Source organism: Lynx canadensis, chromosome A1 (assembly GCF_007474595.2).
Source record: "Lynx canadensis isolate LIC74 chromosome A1, mLynCan4.pri.v2, whole genome shotgun sequence".
Lineage (NCBI taxonomy): Eukaryota > Metazoa > Chordata > Mammalia > Carnivora > Felidae > Lynx > Lynx canadensis.
The window spans coordinates 175,149,513-175,165,284 of record NC_044303.2 but is presented as its reverse complement, the minus strand read 5'-3'; positions in this window follow the sequence as shown (position 1 = coordinate 175,165,284).

Sequence of the window (15,772 nt, the reverse complement as noted above, 5' to 3'; positions counted from 1 at the left end):
ACGCTGAATTTCAGGTAGAAGGTTAGAAGGTAAGAAAAATAAAGGTGTATTTTCCCCATAAAGCTTCGAAGATTCCCTGGATTCTACCAATAGACTCCTAGGGGGTTAAAAACCCCAGTGATACAGGCACTGAATCATATTCACGTTTGTACCCATAGCCAGCAACAAGACCCACCTTAGAGTGCCTTCTCAGTATATTCTGGAAAGAAGGAAAGCAGGCAGCTGAGGGATGCAGAGAAGAGGGAAGGGAGGGAGGTGGTTGGAAGAGACCCTCACATGCATTCACACAAACAACTTTTTCCAGCCTCCGTTTGCTGCTATGAACTGGGCCCCATGAATCCTAGATTTCTGTCCCTTTCCTGGCAAACCCATGTGATTTGTCCTCTCAATACGGAAATGGGGAGGAACAAAGCAATATTGTAAAAAAAAAAAAAAAAAAAATCAAATTTATTGGCCCTCCTGTAAACACGAAAAGAAAAGCAGAGATTTTTGTCAGCTTTTTATTTTAATAGAGGTACGGCCAGGGTTTATCCTGACAGACCCACCTATTCAGTTTGGCAAGGATGGTACTCCAAAGAAGCCATTGGTAGAAGAATTTGTCTGTCCCCCTTCCTTCCCAGTTCAGTTCAAAAAACCATTTCCTGGGCCTCTACCCTGTGCTCAGCTGGGAGCTACGGGCCAAGGTCTCAACCTGGAAAGCAAGTCCATAGCTTGAACTTGAACTTGAACTGAGTGCAGCCCTCACATGCTGGTGACTCGGGACCACGGTCGTAGCCCTGCCTCACCAGGGCTAGGTGGGCAAGGTTGGGTCGAATCAACACAAGAACCTCACAGGGACACATGGATGGGAGGAGCCTCTCCAAGCCTCTGGAAACTCCACGACAGCAGGGACTGGGCACCATCCATCATGTAGCAGCAGGATCTCAGGGTATTTTGAATTAAAACAGGGAGAGAAAGAATCAGTCCTGTGCTACACGCTGCCCAAACTTTGCCAGCTGGCCCCTCATTATTGGCTCTGTGGACGCTCCCGGTCAATGCTGTCTGTGTCAGGGTCAACTCCAACATATCTGTCTTAGTCATCTCGGACTACTGTACAAAAATAGCTGGGTGGCTTCCACACCAGAAATTTATTCGTCACACTTCTCAAGGCTGGGAAGTCCAAGATCAAGCGGTTGGCTGATTCGGTTCCAGGCGAAGGCTTAGTTCTTGGCATGTAGAGGGCCACTTTCTCGCTGTGTTCTTACAGACCAAGAGATCATCTCTCCCACGTCTCACGAGGGCACTAATCGCACTCATGAAGACTCTACTCTCGTGACCTAATTCCTTCCCCAAAGCCCCCCCTCCAAATATCATCACGCTGGAGATTAGGGCTTCAACATGTGAATTTGGGGGGATTGCAAAACGTTCGGTCCATAATGGTGTTCTCGCCCTGTAGGTCGTCCCACCCGTGGCCCACAACTGAGATCCTGATATGACTTCTGATCCAAGATGCCACCTCCAGTCACATTACGGGAGTCCCTTCATCTCATCAACCGTGTCTCCCTGGAGAAAATACACATCATAATCTTTTACCACTGGTTTATGACAAGCCTACCAGGCTGGCCGGCCTTCTCAGCACATTGACCCCAGGCCCGTGTCAAGCTTCATGTTCGGATGCTCTCTCTAGACCTCACTTCGGGACTTTGACCTTTCCTAATGGAACACTGACAAAACATCCTCTGCTATTACTCTCCAGACGGGCAAGCATCGCCCCAAGTTAGACACAGTGGCCTTTCGAGATCTAAAGCTTCCCTCTCTTCTAATTTCAAATTCTCTGAATGGCCCCGGAAATGGCACCAACAGATCGAGGAAACGGAGCTTGTAAGGAGCATCTTATTCAGAGGGCTCACATACCTCGGGTCTACAGAGGCGACAGCCACTTCTATGATGTCCTTCCGTTGGGTTGACTAGGGAGCGGGCAAGGATGAAGACGCCAGGATCACACTGACGCCATATGGGGATGCCTGCACTGTCACATCCTCGTGGGTGACTTTGGGAATACTAACTAACGTCCCTAAGACTTAATGCCCTCATCTATAATGGAGATAATATTACAGTAGATCCAGCATATTACAGTATAAATATATAAATAAATAAATAATATATATATATATGACACTAAATAATTTATATATATATGGCACTACAATATACATATATATGTATATATATGTATATATGTATATATACAATATATACACATACACACACACACACACACACATATATAAATATATATGGCACTACAATTTTGTTAAAAATTGAAGGGGGGGGCGCCTGGGTGGCGCAGTCGGTTAAGCGTCCGACTTCAGCCAGGTCACGATCTCGCAGTCCGTGAGTTCAAGCCCCGCGTCGGGCTCTGGGCTGATGGCTCGGAGCCTGGAGCCTGTTTCCGATGCTGTGTCTCCCTCTCTCTCTGCCCCTCCCCCGTTCATGCTCTGTCTCTCTCTGTCCCAAAAATAAATAAAAAACATTGAAAAAAATTGAAGGGGAAAAGGGGCGCCTGGTGGCTCAGTTGGTTAATTAGCTGACTTCGGCTCAGGTCATGATCTCGCGGTCCATGAGTTCCAGCCCCATGTGGGGTTCTCTGCTGACAGCTTGCAACCTGGAGCCCGCTTCGGATTCTGTGTCTCCCTCTCTCTCTAGCCCTCCCTCGTTTGTGCTCTGTCTCTCTCTGCCTTTCAAAAATGAATAAATGTTAAAAAAAAATTCTTTTTTAAACTAAAGGGAAAAAAACCTCTTAGAACAATGTTTGAACTGTGGTAAGTGCTCAACTAACTATTCAAGCAAAGTTATCTGAGTGGCATAATAACTTATATACTTGTTCTTTTTCACTCCTGTATTTCTCCTCCAGGAACTGCCTTCTTTGTTTTCCAGAAGAGGTACCCATTAAGGAGATTGTGCAGGGAGAGGAGAGAGAAGGCAATGCTTCTAAAGTGGGCAAGGGTTCCTCGTAGACGGAACAAGTCGTGACGGGCGATGTAGGAGGCTGGTGGCACCTCGGGAGGTCAGGGCCTCACGCAGGAACAACAGCCTGGATGATCCCTGACCCAGTAGTGACTGAGGTTAAATTTCCCACTAAGCGGGTAGATAGAGATTCCCAATCAGCCTGAATTTAGCTTAAAGAAAATAAAGAAATGTGATCTTTTTTACTCCTGACCTTGTAAACTAAGGTGGTGGTGACGGCGATGGTAAGGCAGGCACCAGAAAGCTACTCTTTGCTACTTCAGGAAAAGCCCCAAAACTGTTAGAGAAGATCAGAAAACTGGCTCTGTGAGCAGCAAGGAGGAGAGAACTGAAGGAACGAAGTAAACGGAGGGGCGAAGAGTAGCAAAAATTAAGGAAGAGCATCTCCAGGACTTGGCTTGTGCGAGTGTCCTGGCACTGGAGTGCCTGTTAATGAACAAAGTAAAAGAACAAAAAAACCCCGAAGCATTAGTTAAAGGCGATTTATTGTAAGAGGGACACTCCCTTCCCACCCATCTCTCACTCTGCTTTTCTCTTCACTCTCATTCTCCAGGTTTCTCCACAAATCTGCAGTCTCTAATCAACTTTGTAGAAGGTTCCAGAGGGCTGCCTCCACGCAGTCTGACCCACAAGTGGATAAAACCTTAAAGGGTCCAGCACTCGCTCCCCTCTGACCCGCTCTCCCAATTCCAAGTTCCCAGGAGAGAATCTGATTGGCTCTATTCAGCCAATGGAGTGTGCCTCCTGGGTCAGCTGTCCCCTCTGGCCCAATCAGCTGTGGCCAGGCGGAGAGGGGGCCCACACGCTGTGAAACATGGCTGCGGTGGGCCACTCACAGAGAAGGGCCACCAGCTTTACCGAGCGGGCACCTGCCTCCACGTCTGTGCCCTGTGCCTCTCTCACCTTTCTCTTGGTGTGGACCCAATCCGCTTTGAAGCCTTTTCTATGGCTCCACGAACCAGCCTTCACACCCACTCGGAGAATCAGCTCCTCCCTCCTCAGAGCCCCCCCCCCCCCCCCCCCCCCCGCCCCCCCCCCCCAGGGACACGCAATGTGACTGGCTGGCTGAAGAAATGAAATGAATTGCCTGTCAGTTTTACACTTTATGAATAGGTTTCAGCGCTCGTTAGAGGCCTCTGAGAGAGCTTTCCACAGTGCCCAAAAAGATGAGATGACTTGACTATGCCATACAGCCCGTTAGAGATGGAACAAAGGCCTCAACTCGGGTTTTTATGACTCCAGAACTTCTAAAGAAACCATTAACGCCAGTCTTAGTCTCTGCCGTAGATGTCACAACCTCTCTGTTTTCAAATCTGCGAGAGATTTATTTGAATAACACTATTCGCCTTTTAAGGGATTGTGGGAGAAATAATTACTACTTATCCATTGTCTGGAAATGGCAGGTTATAAAATGTAGCGATCCAACTCAGTCTTCATTTTTAGATCTTTTGTGGAACATGAGACTCGACTCTACAATCAGAGCAGAGAGGCTTTTCTTTTGTCTGTTTATGCAAAAGTGGTTTTTGAGCCCTGGATTTTGAAATCTAAAGAGCTCTACTCTTTTTCATCTCCGTGAAGGTGAGCAGATATGTTTGACATTCTGGTTATCTCTCCACAACACCACTTCTGACCTTCCCTCTGTCTAGGAGTTGGGGTGCAGGGTGGGGCTGGGGAGCCGATCCATCCCTGGCACTCAGTGTGGCCACCTGACCCAGGCCTGGCCAAGGTGATCCTGTATCCCCCTTGGCTAAAGTTGTGGATTTTAGGTGAGAGCAGATAGCCAAGCCAGACCAATGGGAATCGACATTGGGATTTCGCTGGAGGTTTCAGGAAAGCGTTGCTCCCCGTGCGTTCCAGTTACTAAGCTTGCAAATGCTGGTGGCCACCTTTGTCATCACCTAGAAGAGAGCCTGTCTGAGCCTTCTTAGAAAGCAGATTCAAGACATAGAGAGCCGTCAAGTTCTAAGGACATAAGGACCCCGCGACCTCAAACCAGTGCCAGCCCTGGACTTGCCAATTATCAGCGAGAAGAAACAATAAATTCCCTTTTATACTGAAACTTGTCTGACCTGGAATTCTGCCACTTACAACAATAACAACAACAACAACAAATCCTCAAACGCATGCTGCAAATAACAATCCTAATAATTAAATAATAGGCCAAGTCAAATTCTCAACTGCTTACTGAGCTCAAATTATATGGACTATATGCAGTTAGGCAACAACCTCCATGTGCAAAGAATTCATATTCAATGAAGAAAGCTAAACAAAAATACTTTTTAAATGATTCTGTCTTTATTTCATTCCCGTCTGTAACAAGCATTTGCTAAGTGCTGTTTTATTGCACCTGAACTTGGGGTTCATGGCACTTACCTCAGTTTACACAGTCAATTGTTTTGTAATGATTGCATTAATGCCTTCGTCTCCCATCAGACTGCGATTCCATGGGGAATGAGACCTTGCCCGTCTTTGTTCACTACTATGTTCTGGGCTGGCACAGTGCTCGCCCTCTAGGAGCTTACAGTCTGATGGTGGAGGCACATCAGAACAGACCCTCTAACACAGGGAGACAGCTGCCCTCCACCTCCACCGGGGCCACGACAAGCACAAGGGTTGTGGGCCCCCGGAAAGAGCTAGCCATCTCCCTAAAGGAGGAAGGCGGAGCCCGGGGAGGTCTCCCAGAGGGCATAGATACTTGAATTTTTTTCTTTCATTCCTTGTTGGTTTCCCTCTGTTTCTTTCCCACTGAGAAAACATGTTGTACTCACATACTCTGGAGTGACCTCCAAGCTTCCCCACCTCCTGGTGTCCATATTTGGGCTCCTGCTGGCACCAAAAAGCGAGTCGGTCGTCGTCCTGATGTGCAGCTTGGACGTTCTCTCTTGGATATAGTCCATGGGCGTTGTGAGCAGCATCTAAGATGGCTCTCAGTGACCTCCACCTCTTGCAGACAAAAGGTTGTTTGAATTGGCTTTCTGTCGCTTGCATCTAAAACATTCAAGATGAATGCAAAATGTGCCTCCTTGAAACCAAGCATCTCAAGTGTTCGAGACTCTGTTACAGAAAAAACAAGGACAAAAGACAAGCGTCCTCTTACAAAAACCTCACTATGTGCCCTTCTATTGATCACCAGTCTGGGAAGTGGGCCCCACGCCCTATTTGGAGATAGATTTTCCTAGAAACAACCTGGAACCAGAGAAGCTGATTCTGTTAACCCCACGTTGAAGTTTTAATTTTTTTTCTCAGAGTTGGCACCCGAGTCTTCCCCTCAAGTCACCCAGATGTCAGCAGGGCCTCCCAGCCCTTAACTGACACCACACAGTGTCCCAAGATTTCTACAACCTCGTCCGCATTTCTACACCTTTATATCTATTGTTCCATGAGTTTGAAATGCCTCTTCTTCCTCTTCTTTGTTAAAAGCCCCATTCATCCCTCAAGATCTACCTCAGGTGTAGGGGTGCCTGGGTGGCTCAGTCGGCTAAGCGTCCGACTTCGGCTCAGGTCATGATCTCACGGCTTGTGAGTTCATTCAAGCCCCGTGTCGGGCTCTGTGCTGACAGCTCAGAGCCTGGAGTCAGCTTCGGATTCTGTGTCTCCTCCTCTCTCTGCCCCTCCCATGCTCATGCTGTCTCTGTGTGTCTCTCAATAATGAATAAACGCTAAAAAACTTTTCTAAAACAAAAAAAAAGATCTACTTCATGTATTGTCTTCTCATGAAGCCTTCCTCGATTGCAAATATGAGCTGCTCCTCTGTCTGTTCCCAAGACGTTCTGCACATCCTCTCTTTGCGCTTCGTACAATTTGTGGATCCTTGGGTATATCTCCGTCTCCCCATTAGACTGTGAGTCCCTGAGAGCAGGGTCCATGAATCAGCCCCTCTCTGTGACTCCAGCCATCAGATCCTGGGATGAAGTAGCCACTCAGTAAATATCATCGAATTGTATTGGAAAAAGAAAAGAAGTAGAGAAATGCTCCCACTGGGGTTTCCTGTTTTGAAGACAAGACTGCCAGGGTCACCGAACAGAGCTATTTGTGTCCCAGAGCCTCAAGATGCAACTTATGTCATGGGGGGTCACGATTGACAGGCATTTTAAATAAAAGTGGATAACATTTGCCTCACCATTAGGGCTCCAGCAAAACCATGTGGGACAAATTAATTCATGTTTAAGGACTTATATTTATATTAATAACCACAGTCCTTTCTCAGGATGCAGGGGTTGAGCTAAATGTCTTTCTCTGGGCATCTTTTTTTTTTTTTTTTTTTTTACATTTTTTTCGATGTTTATTTTTTAGAGAGAGAGTCAGAGTGTGAGCCGGGGAGGGGCAGAGAGAGAGAGATGGGGACACAGAATCTGAAGCAGGCTCCAGGCTCTGAGCTGTCAGCACAGAGCCCGACGTGGGGCTCGAACTCACAAACTGCGAGATCGTGACCTGAGCGGAAGTGGGAAGCTTAACCGACTGAGCCACCCAGGCGCCCCTCTCTGGACATCTTGAGTAAGTAGGTTTTAGTGCCACTTAATCCTGAGAGGAACGCTTTGTGTTCCAAAAGCTTGCTTTAGGAGCCCAGCAATTTTAACTGAAATGATTAAAATTAAATTGCAGGTCCCTATCCTCTCTTTTACATTTTGCTAGATATTCCAAACATAAGCAATAGAGATCTAACCATATTTGGAAAACGTCTTGTCTCATCGTCGTCTGCACGCATGCATTCGTTCACTCATTCACTCGCCCGTTCATTCTTCCCGGAAAGCGTCTACTGCGTCAACAGATTGCGTATACAAAATTATCCCTGTATTTCTCGAGCGACCAATTTTTCAAACAGCATTACCGTGGGACAGTTGACATTTGGAAGGTTATTTTGATAAAACTGTCACTATCACCGCTCGTACACCACATCTTTCTCCACCCAGGGCCATTTAAAATGCCCAGTTCCTCCTTGCACGTTTGAGAGTCAGTGGCTTGCTGTTCTAAGAGACCCATTTTTAAAAATGTTGATTTATTTATTTTGAGAGAGAGCGGAGCACGAGCATCAGCGGGGGCGGGGCAGAGAGAGGGAGAGAGAGAATCCTAATGCAGGCTCTACACTGACGGCCCAGAGCCCGATGTGAGGCTCAGTCCCACGGTGTGAGGTCATGACCCGAGCCTCAGTCAAGAGCGGTTAAACGACCGACTGAACCACTTAAGGGCCCCACTAAGAGACACAGTTCTAGGCTCTGGTTCCTTGTTCCCCTAATGCCTCTTTAGCCAATAGCTCAGTATCTCTGTCATGCCGCCCTTATTTCCACGGGGCCAGAGCCATTGAGGCTGGATGGGCTTTCTAGCTGCAGCCATGAGCTGTGCTAGAAGCAGCCCAGCCCTCAGACCCCTTTGAGCTGAACTCAGGTCACCCACCACTGAGAAATTCCCTTCCATCCTGGTGAGTGGCTCTCTAGGCTCTTGTCTCTTCCTACTTGTGAAACTCTAACGGCGTTAAACCTCAAAAAGAGAGGGGATTCCCAACCTTTTTCTTCCAGGAGGCTCCGTGACCCCTAGACATGTTTCATGCTGCCTCCCTATGACCAGCTGAAACAACTTTGAAGAGAAAGACAAAGTTGGAGGACTCACACTATCTGATTTAAGCCTTCGTATAACACTACAGGGAACGTGGCAGCGTGGTCTGGCATGAAGCTGGATATATCGATCAATAGAACCGAAAAGACAGCCCGGAAACAGACGAACATCTACATGCGATTGGTTTCTGGCACGAGGGCAAGTTAATTCAATGAGGGAAAGGATCACCTTTTCAACAAATGGCACTGGAACAACTGGCCCTCCATCGGTGGGGAACAGAACTTGACCCTGGCCTCACCGTGCGCAAAAACGCGGTCCACTGGATCCCAGACCAACGTCGAAGAGCTAAAACTACAAAGTTACAGCTTCTGAGAGAAAGCGCAGGAGATATTTTCGCGATATTCGGGTAGCCAAATTTCTTAGCGAGGGTACAAAAAAACAAACCATAAAGTAAAAAGTCAGTAAGTTAGGCTTTACGGCAGCCTCGTTACTCTTCAAAAGACACTAGTAAGAAAATGAATGGTGATACACAGACTAGAAGTAGATAGACCGAAAGATAGATGGTTAGGTAGATAGATAGCCAAAAGACTTCTTTCTATAAGGCACCTCTACTACTCCGTAAGCACAAAATAAACACCCCAGTAAAAACGAGCAAGATATTTAAACAGAAACCGTCACAGTAGAAGATGTGGGAATGTGCAATACACATGTGAAGATGGTCACTGGGTTTAGTCCCCGGGGAAATTACAGGTCATGTCACAGTGGGGAACCACTACACCTACCAGGACAGCTAAAATGAAAAAGGTCAACTCGGGGGCGCCTGGGTGGCTCAGTCGGTTGGGCGTCCGACTTCAGCTCAGGTCACGATCTCACGGTCCGTGAGTTCAAGCCCCGCGTCGGGCTCTGGGCTGATGGCTCAGAGCCTGGAGCCTGTTTCCGATTCTGTGTCTCCCTCTCTCTCTGCCCCTCCCCCATTCATGCTCTGTCTCTCTCTGTCCCAAAAATAAATAAACGTTAAAAAAAATTTTTTTTTTAATAAAATAAAAAAAAAAAAAAAAGGTCGACCTCAGCAAGTGTTGGCAATTACTTTGGAAAACAGCCTGGCCGTTGATTGTTTTGCAAAGGGAGCCATAAATGTCAGAGACAAACCAAAGGAACGTGGAGGGGCGGGCGGGGGAGAGAAGCAAACTGAGAAACAGACTCTTAACTAGAGAGAACGAACTGATGGTTACCAGAACGGAGGTAGGCGACAGGATGGGTGAAATAGATGATGGGGTGACGAGCACAGGGTGTTGCAGGAAGTGTTGAATCGCTATGTTGTACACCCGAAAACTATTCATTACACCGTATGATAGCTAACTGGAGTTTAAATAAAAACTTGAAGAAAAAATAATAATAATAAATAAAAGTTACTCATACAGAGGTCATTTGATCTAGCCATTCCACTCCTGGATATTTTCCCAGGATGAAGGAAGACCTCTGCCTGCGCAACGGCTCGTACTTGAACGCTCGCAGCAGATTTATTCATAATAAACAGTTGTGCGTATTCACGCAACGGGATGGCCCGCCTCAATCAAAGCAACTGATACGGACAGTATCAGGATGTATTTTTGAGTTGAACTTGAAAATCAATGGGCTGAGCAAAATAAGCCAGACTTAAAAAGGTAGATATTATCTGATTTCACTTGTACGACCTTCTGAAGAAGGCGAATCTCTTCTACAGTGACAGGAAGCAGATCAGCGGTGGCCTGGGACGTGGGTGGGCCTGCGGATTTGCCACAAAGGGGCCTGAGGGATATTTGGGGGGATGAGAGAAATGTTGTACATCTTGATTGTGGTGTTTACACAAGTGTATGTGTTTGTCGAAACTCATCGAATTGTGCGCTTCAAAAGGTGCTTATGTTTTCTTCCTTGTGCAAGTCTGTGTTGTCCCTAGAGTTTCTAGCGACCCTTGTATACTGCTTGCAATTTGTTATAAAAATGTTGGGGCGCCTGGGTGGCGCAGTCGGTTAAGCGTCCGACTTCAGCCAGGTCACGATCTCGCGGTCCGTGAGTTCGAGCCCCACGTCAGGCTCTGGGCTGATGGCTCAGAGCCTGGAGCCTGTTTCCGATTCTGTGTCTCCCTCTCTCTCTGCCCCTCCCCCGTTCATGCTCTGTCTCTCTCTGTCCCAAAAATAAATAAAAACGTTGAGAAAAAAAAAAAAAAGTTAAAACTCCATCACGTTAGATATGCTAATAAGACCCCTTTGTCAAGGTTCCCGCCCTTCTAGAGTGCCCTTCTTTCTTGCTTCTTGCTTCTCTCTAGCCTGGTCCTTTTCTAGCCCAGACACTCTGTGACTTCCCATGATCTCTTCCCTGGGTTGGACCCACCGTTTTACAAATCCCACGTCATCCTCATTTGGGGCTTGTTCCCTTTGGTTCCGAGTCCTGTAGAAAGTGTGAGGATTCCTGTCTCTCCTGAATCCTGTGGGAAATTTAGGGGTGTAAGGGAATCACTTATATTAATTATGATAATGCCTTTCACTTACAACTAATACAAAGCAACTCTATAAAGTAGCCTTTTATCCCCGTTGTACGGAGACGTAAAACGAGGTGAAAAGTAACTAAGTAACTTGCCCCGAGTCTCACGTCTAGAAAGTAGTGGAGCTGAGATTTGCTCCCAGGGCTTTCTAGCCCGAAGTCTGATGAGCTACCATTTCCTGAGGTCTTCTGACACATCAGACACTGTGCTGAGCTCTTCACATTATCATTACTGCACAGGATCCTCACCACATTCATCCAGAAGGTGTTGACATGAAAGCTGTTGTCAAATATTGAAGGACTGTCACAAGGAATAAAGACTTAAACTTGCTAAAATAACTACAGAGAGCATAACTTGGATCAGTGAGAAGTTACAAGGAGACAAATGTTGGCTCAAAGTAAGGAGAGAATTTCGAGCCATCTGAGCTGTCCCAGATTGAGTCACTTTGTCAGATAGTGAGCTCTCCATCCCTGGCGACACACAAGAAGAATCGATCTGCTTAAAGAGATTGTAGAATCAACTTCTTCATTTTGAAGTTCTTCAGGATGAACTCTCGCTATGGCCAGGCACAGTGCTTGGCATACTGGATCTCCATGGGAAAACACAGCCTCCATATCCCGATTTGACCGGTATGGAAACTAAGCTCAGCAACATCAAATAATTTACCCAAGATCATACAGTTAATGTGTGATTTTGAGTCCAAATCTATCTGATTCCAAATCTCACAAACCTCAGGCCAGATATGGGGTTCAAGAGCCTTTAATCCTTTCAGCACCAAGATTTCCTCTGAGACCCCTCCCACCTCCACAGATGTCTTTCAAAGACCCTATCTTCATGGTTCGCTGCTTCTACTGAGCATTCATTGGTCACAGGCTGTGGCACTGTCCCCCAGAGGGAAAGGGCTGGTAGAATTCCATGCAAAAGCAAAGGCACACACCCCTTCTGACAGCCTGTTCGGGTTTATAATCGATGTGTGTTAAAATTAAAAACAGCTCACAGACCCTGGTGACTACCTTCCTCAACTAGGAACCTCAAAGTAGGATTGATTTATGCAGTTTGTATCGCTGTTATTGCCTAGGGAGAAGCGGTATTTTTCATTGAAGAGTTTTTGTTGCTGTTCGGTGAGCTCTTTTTCCTCCACCTTCCCCTTCTTTTTTTTTTTTTTAATGTTTATTTATTTATTTATTTTGAGAGGGGGAGAGAGAGTGAGAGCAGGAGAGGGGCAGAGAGAGAGAGAGAGGGAGAGAGAATTCCAAGCAGGCTCTGAGCTGTCAGCACAGAGCCCAATGCGGGGCTCGATCTCACAAATCAACTGTGAGTGAGATCATGACCTGAGCCAAAATCGAGAGTCGGATGCTTAACTGACTGAGCCGGCCAGGTGCCCCCACCTCTCTCCTTCTTGGTGCAACTCCAATCTTGAACTTTATTCAAAATCCTATTAAAACCTAGTCTCCTCCCGGACATCCCTTGCCTTGGAATTCCTACAACACTTGCATTAAAGCAACAATCTTGAACCCCTCTCTGGTAACATTCTGTATCTTGCCTTCCCTCATTTTCTTACAAAACCCTCTAAGCTCCTGTGAGAAGGTTCGAAACCTTGAATTTGGCCCCATGTATTAATGAGGATCCTCTCAATTCCGAGTGATAGAAACCAACTCGATCTGGCGTAAGCAGAAAAGGAAACATCATGGTTTAAATGTCACAGAAATGTACTCAGCGGTCAGACATGGCTCAATCCATAAGACTAAAAAAGTATACCAAAACTTGATGTCTTTCTCCATAAGGTGACCAGCAGTCTTAGTTTGCTAGGGAATGAGGGCTTCCCATGATGGGGACCTTCAGTGCTAAAGTCCCAGGCAAACCGAAACAGGTTGGTCACCTTATCCCCCACCTCCTGGTTCGATTTCCGTCTGTGTTAGTGCCGTCTTTAGCCAAATCCTCTGTGTGGTCTGGCATCTCAAGGCTTACGGTATCTCTACAACGAACAATTCTCGTGAAAAATAACTTCTTTCTCTTTTTTTGAACATTTTTTAATGTTTATTTTTGAGAGACAGAGAGAGACAGTGCCAACAGGGGAGGGGCAGAGAGAGAGGGAGACACAGAATCCAAAGCAGGCTCCAGGCTCCGAGCTGTCAGCACAGAGCCCGACGCAGGGTTCAAACTCACGAACAGTGAGATCATGACCTGAGTCGAAGCCGGTCGCCCAACCAACTGAGCCACCCAGGCGCCCCAAGAATTTCTCTTTCCCAATGGTTTCATCAGAATCTCAGAATTGTGTCTCAGTGCCCTGGCCTGGATCACAGGACAGTCCCTGAGCCAATTCCCGTGGCCAAGTGAAATATGAGACACTGATTGACCAGGCATGGGACACATGCCCACCTCTAGGGCTGAGTTTTAGAATCAGCTGGACCAAAATGAACAGACTTGAGAATGAAAGAGAGATGGGTCCTCAGAGGGAAATCAGGTTTCTGCTATTGGAAGAAAAGGGATATTGCGGGCAAATAAAACAATGTCCGCTACAAGAGTTAACGTGGCAGAAAGAGCGCTGGGCGCGGTGTTGCACAGACTTAATCTATCACTTCCAAAGTGACGCTGCTGAGCCGCCCAGAGGTAATAAGCAGTTCTTACGGCCACTGTGAAGATTAAAACACAAGATGCTGGGGTGCCTGGCTGGCTCAGTCTGTGGGGCATGCAACCCTTGACCTCAGGGTTGTAAGTTCCAGCCCCCTGTTGGGTGTAGAGATTACTTAAAAATAAAATCTTAAAAAAAAAAGCGCAAGGCGTTGAAGGAAACCAGCAAGGAGCAGATGCTTGCTCAATATTCTGCTCGCCACGTTTGCCTGGAAATAAACAGCTTTAACCCAGCATCCCCAGTGGCAGAAACCGAGGGCATCTTTCATAATATGTCATTGAATAGGAAATGGTTTCTGTCTTAAAGCAAGTGTGATTCTGGAGTTATTTGGAAAGCATTAGCATTCAACACTTCTACTTACGCTGAGATCCTGGAGCAAAAATGCATAATCTCATTTAAAAGAAAAAAAAGTGGTCTAAATACATGAGATAGGATACGAGAATATTGATGTCCATGAGAAGTATCTTACTTCCCTCAGAATGCTTAATGAGACCAGTCCTCATAAGAAACTGACTAGTCTTTTAAACAAGATCTTCAAGCTCAAAATCCGAGAAAGGCGTCAGCCCCGTGAAAACTTTGCACGGGTGTTTGTAAATGATGGAGAGTAAATATTCACTTCTTTCTGCAATCCATTTTGTGCTTGAAATGTAAGTTATTGTTGAGGGGAGAGGTATAAGAAATGCTCTATCTATCCGGTCAGAGTTTTTCAAGGATCTTTGGACATTATCTGATCTGCCTTCTACTTTATCGTTAGCGACATCAGGTAGTTCAAATGCACCAGGACGATCCACCCCCCAGGGCTCCTTCATAATGCCGTTTTCTCCACCTCAAATACTCAAGGACCCCTCCCCCATACCTCTTCAATGTATTCTGCTCCGTCGCAGTTCAGCTAAAGGCCACCTCTCCTGAGAATCTTTCCGGGACACCTCCTGTGCCAGGTTGGATGAGGTGACCTGTGCCAGTGCACTCAAAGTCAGCGTGGACAGCAATCATTGACTCTCTAGCTCCCTCTGCCAATCCCACCCACCACTCTCTCACCCTGAGCTCCTTAGGGGCAGGCGCTACGTATCACTCATTGCTGAGTCCCCAGTATGTGACATAGGGCTTGGAACACACCAAGAATCAGTCATAGCTTATCGCCAGGAAGACCGATCTGGCTGGGTCCACTTTGTAAGTATTATGTGGCAGGTCTCAGGATTTCTACCTTATAGGACAAATCTGGCCCAAGTATAAGGAGGTAGCTGAGCCCAGCCACAAAGATAGAATGGGCATTTTATGTTTATCTAACACATACCGCCTCTGTGGGCTTGGCCAAGGGTATGGAACACACCGGTTACTTCAAGGAATAGACAGGCGGGCAATTTAAGAAGCACCCACAGTCAACGACAACAAGGGGGAAAGTGACTTCAGAAAGGGACAGGAAAAGGTTCCGAGAAGGGCCGATTACTTCTGCCCCACGGTGTTTCAACAGACAATACAGAGAGAAGGTGGTCTCGGTGGAGGGAACCACATGATCAGAGGGCCGGAGGCAAGAAAGTGGCATCGGATTAGGCACGTTTGTGCCCAAACCCCAGCTCTCCCATGGGCCATCTGTGGGGCTGGCGGGCAGGTAGAGATGTGAACGTGGCAATGCTGGAGGACCGTGCGGGATGTGAGCCGTGGAAGACGTGAAGGTCAGGATAGCCTTCGGGTGTAACTGAGGGGCAGAGAGGCAGCTCTGGGCTCATGGGAGAAGTTAGACGCACCTCAGTCCCTTCTCTCTAGGAATCCGGACCATGTGCCCTATTCCCCACGCTACCACACCGGGCCATGGGGAAAACCATCCAGCATGTCTGAGCTCCATTTATCTATCCGTGGACTGGGGTTGAAAACATCTACCTTGGAACGCAATTAAAAGGATTAGAAACACTATTCATGAAGCACTGAGCCGTGGGCCAGGCGAGCCGCAGATACCCCATCTCCAAAATAATTATTCACCAGCCAGGAGCCTGCTAGCAGCTAGTGTGAGAACCATATGGGCAAGTCAAAGTAAATTAATTAAACTGAGTGTAAATTGAATCCCT